Source organism: Chinchilla lanigera, unplaced genomic scaffold (assembly GCF_000276665.1).
Source record: "Chinchilla lanigera isolate Chin_1 unplaced genomic scaffold, ChiLan1.0 scaffold00144, whole genome shotgun sequence".
Lineage (NCBI taxonomy): Eukaryota > Metazoa > Chordata > Mammalia > Rodentia > Chinchillidae > Chinchilla > Chinchilla lanigera.
This window is the reverse complement of record NW_004955545.1, coordinates 890880-895593: the sequence shown is the minus strand read 5'-3', so window position 1 is coordinate 895593 and position 4714 is coordinate 890880. Positions and strand designations below refer to the sequence as shown.

Below are 4714 nucleotides of genomic sequence, written 5' to 3'. Positions count from 1 at the left end.
AATAATAATAATAATAAACTAAGTTAAAGTGAGACCCATATTAATCAAAATTAATCTCTCTGTATATATTGTATTTGTCAAGGTCAGTGGAAGCTCCACAGGAGTCACATATGAGGTCATGGGAGGAGCCTCTTAGCTCCTCTCTAGGCTTTTTGTTCTATCAGTGTTATCTGCCAGGACGGGTCATAGCCATGCTTGATCAAATGGCTTCCCTTGGAAGCATGGGGGACATTTCCTTCTTCGGTGGCCCTCCTGTTAGCACTGTCTATTCTGGTTGGCTCCCATCCTCTAGTGTCCAACAACCTTCCTATTCAGGAGGCTGGGTGACTCACCTGAATTGTAGGATCTTTTAGAGGGGTCTCCTCATGCCCTATGTCTGGTTGACCTTGGAGAGCCAGTACAAAACCATTGGCTGGCCTTTGCCCAGTTAAATTTTTTAGCTTCGTTCTCCAAGCCTTGGTTGTTGAACACCCAGGAGGTCAGTTACACTGGAATCAAAAGGAGATCAGTATGCTGAACTATCATAATCTTATCTGGGTATCAGGCACTTTGAAATATAAGGTATGGTCAGAAAACTGCTATTTCTTTTACCAATTACAGTTGTCTTAAAGCCAAATTCTGGAAGAAATTTTATTTGTTTGTTTTTGGAGGGGTTGGTTTTTCTGTTTTGTTTTGTTTTGGTTTTTGTTTTTTTTTTTTGAGACAGGATCTTACCGTGCAGTTGAGGCTGGTCTTGAATTCACTATGCAGCCCAGGCTATCCTCAAACTTGTGGTGATCTTCCTGCTTCAGCCTCCCAAATGTTGGTACTACATGCATGCAACACCACACCTGACTGAAGAACAGTTTTACAGGGGAAATTTGAATTGAAGAGCAAACATGGAGGACTGACCAGGATGGCAGAGTGGTAAGCAGCAGAAAAAGAGCCTCCCTCAGTGTTGTTGCCTAGATGCTGGAATATAGAAATGCAAGAAAGACAAGAGGGAGGGAAGTGAGTTTCCTGGACCCAGGAAGGATCTGACACACAAATTGAAGCCCACAGAGAGATTAAGAGAGAAACTTCAACAAAGAGGAAGGGGGTAGCCAGCGGCACCTTCCCCCTGAGATGGGAATCACTGAATGAGGAGTGATTCAAACCGGCTGACTCACAGTGACTGCTGGCAACCCCAGAGGCCTCCACAGAGAGATGCAGTGGTAGAGGGAAGCAGTGGATGTGAAGGACTGCACCAGCTGGTGATGAGTACTGAGTGCTCAGTTGTCCCATGCAAGAGAGCAATTGGCCAAGAGCCATTTTGGAGAGGGGCCAGCAGAGCTCAGAACTCAGAGTGGCCGCTGGCTCCATTTAGCAGCTCTCAGCTGGGCTTAGGCCCAAGGAAAGTACACTGACAGCTGTAGACAGAATGAGTCTGGGCTCAGTCAGAGGGTGCAGGCTCCCTGAAATTATCCACTACCCTACCAAAAAGCTACTTCTGGCTTGCTGGGATAGATGGGCACAGATCAGGACTCTGTCCTCACGTGTTGTCTACCAAAAAACAGCAGAGACAAGCCTGGAAGTGGACTCTTTTTTTCTCTTTCTCTTGCTTGGTTTTTGTTGTGGGGGTGGTGGTTTTGTTTTTATGTTTTTGGGTTTTTTGTCCTTCATTGTTTGATCTTGTTTTTCTATGAGTGTGACCATGGTTTCTAGCCTCTTTGTGGTTCTTGTTCTGTTCTGTTCTTCTTTTTATCTCTTCTTTCTCTCTTTCCCTCCAGTCTTCTGCACCAGTTTCCCAAAGTTAGCATGATCCCCTTTGTCCTCCAGCCTTAATTCTAATCTCTTCCTCTTCTTCTACTTCTCTATTTTTTCCCTAATCACTTTTGAATTTTAACCCCTGAAGGTAAAATTGACATATTAAGGACTCATATACTGCACATAATTCTCTGGTCTGTTTTAGATTTTGTTATATAACTACAAATCTGGTTAAAGGGGGTAAATTAATCGTTAACTCCGTTTGTCATTTTCTAGGCTGTGGTTGGCTATTGTTATAGCCAGAAGTGACATAATTGTTCTAAACAGTTATTTATCCTGGTATTACAAGGCTGAAATTGACTAAAGGTCATAGAAAATACTGTGGCACAGTGCCAAAGTATCAGTGGCTGGGACAAACAGGCAACAATTTCTCATCCCCAACAAATTGAAAGGGTATTGCAACAGACTTAAAATCCAAAATTCAGTTACACCTGGAAGATACCTCAGAGAAGTCATTTCCTAAGGGTTCTAAATACTAGCAATAAAGCAACCCACCAAAGGCAATTTACAAGCATCACTCCAGGACCTAAACTAAAAAAAGAAAAGCAAATGAGAGGACACTTCAGCAAGATGCAACTTCATCCATCCAGTTCACCAAAGGCAAACCCACGGGGCAATGAGGTGAGACAATCAAAAAGTCAGCCCTTTGGCCTCTTTGAAATGGTAACAGCAAAGCAATTGAACAAGGTTCTAAAAAAAAATCAAATTAGAAATTATTTCTCAGATAGCTGCAGAGATGGTGACCACAATGAAAACCATTCTTAGTGACTCGAAAGCAGATACAGACAAAAAATAGAGGAGTTTAAGAAAATTATAGAAACCATGAAACTCAGCATAGGAAAGAAATGGAATCCATAAGGCAGATTCAAGCAGATATCCAGGAGAATAAAAATTCCATTGAAAGTATCCACAGCAGAATGAGCCAATGTGAGGAAGGGTATCTCAGATATAGAAGACAGGCTTGTGGTTGGCAATCATGAAAAGAAAGATTCCCTAAAGATAGCAAGGGAAGTCAATCCAGAAGCTGCTAGATGAGGCAAAGAAGAACAACTTAAGACTGATTGGAATCAATGAAAAAGCAGGAAATACCACAAATGATATATATATAAAAAAAAACTGTTCACAGATGTCATAGCATCTGTGAAGAAGAATGGCATACAAATAACTGAGGCATATAGAACCCAAGCTAGCCACAGTAAAAGAAATCTATAGCTAGGCATACCATAATCAATATTTCAGAAATTTAACACAAGAATAGAACCTTAAAATCTGTTAGGGAAAAGAAATAAATCACCATAAAGGAAAGCCCATCAGAATCACAGATGACTTCTCAGCACAGACCCTCAAGTGAAGGAGAACTTGGAGTGAAGTATTTCAAGTTCTAAAGGAAAACAGCCTTCAATCCAGACTGATGTACCCCACAAAATTATCTTTCAAAACTGATGGAGAAATAAGATACTTTAATGACAAAGAACATCTGATGAAATTTATGACCACCAAATCAGCACTCCCAAGATGTTTTGAAGGACATTCTAGAAAGAGATAACAAAGACTACAACTCTATTAACTCCAACAGAAAGAATCCACCAGCAAGGCAAACAAACAGAGGGAAGGGAAAAAAAGGGAAGAGCCAACAACAGGAAACTAACATGAGAAGGATAAGTCAATACGTATCAGTTATAACCATCAGTGTTGGTGGTCTTAATTCACCAATCAAAAGAAACAGACTGGCAGAATGGATCAAGAGGCAAGGTCCAATAATATGCTGCATGTAAGAAATAGATGTAATTAAAAAAGAAATTCAACTCTTTCCCTCCAAACAGGGGGCAGCGGTGGCTCCTTGTGCAGCTATGGCTAAGATTAAGGCTCAGGACCTTAGTGGCAAGAAGAAAGAGGAGTTGCTGAAACAGCTGGAAGACCTGAAGGTGGAGCTGTTGCAGCTCTGCATTGCCAAAGTGATGGGAGGTGTGGTGTCCAAGCTGTCCAAGATCTGAAATGTCTGCAAATCTGTCGCCTGTCTTCTCATCATTATCAACCAGACCCAGAAAGAAAACCTCAGGAAATACTATAAGGGCAAGAAGCACATGCTCTTAGACCTGCAGCCAAGATGATATGAGCCATGTGCTGCCGGCTCAACAAGCATGAGGAGAAGCTAAAGACCAAGAAGCAGCAGTGGAAGAAACAGCTGTACCCCCTGTGCAAGTTTGCCATCAAGGCCTGAGTGGTGCAGTGACAATAAAACTCAAACTCTGAAAAAAAAGAAATTTATAGACTGAAAGTCAAAAGATGCAAAACAATAGTCCATGTGACAGGAACCCAGATAAAAAGCAGGGGTAGCTATTCTATTTGAAGACAGAGTAAATTTCAAGCCAAGACTGATTAAGAGAGATAAAGAATGTCACTACATCCTCATAAAAGGAAAAAATCCAAGAAAAAGAGATAACAATCATAAATATATACGCAACAAATACCAGTGCACCCACTATATAAAACAAATGTTAGTGGACATGAAAAATCAAATAAGCACTAATGCAACTGTATTGGAGGATCTCAGTACCCACTGTCACAAAAACATATATATCAACTAGACAAAAAGCCATCAATGAAATAAAGAACTGAACCAAACTTTTGAACAAGTGGACTTAGTAGCTGTCTACAGAGTATTTCACCACACAACATCAAAATACATATTCATCTCAGCTGCACACAGAACATTCTCCAAAATAGACCACATACTAGCTCATAGAACATGCTTAAATAGATGCAAAGGAATTGAAATTATCTCATGCATATTATCAGACCACAGTGCAGTGAAACTGGAAATCAATGTAAAAGAAACCACAAGAACTTCAGAAACACATGGAAATTAAATAGCACCCTCTTGAACAACCACAATGTCACAGATGAAATTAAAGAAGAAATTAGACAG

The 4714-nt window shown here is 40.6% G+C and overlaps 1 pseudogene; it reads left to right on the top strand.

The window, feature by feature from the left end:
* Positions 1-3635: 3635 nt before the first annotated feature.
* LOC102011913 lies at positions 3636-4006 on the top strand (annotated as a pseudogene).
* Positions 4007-4714: the final 708 nt, after the last annotated feature.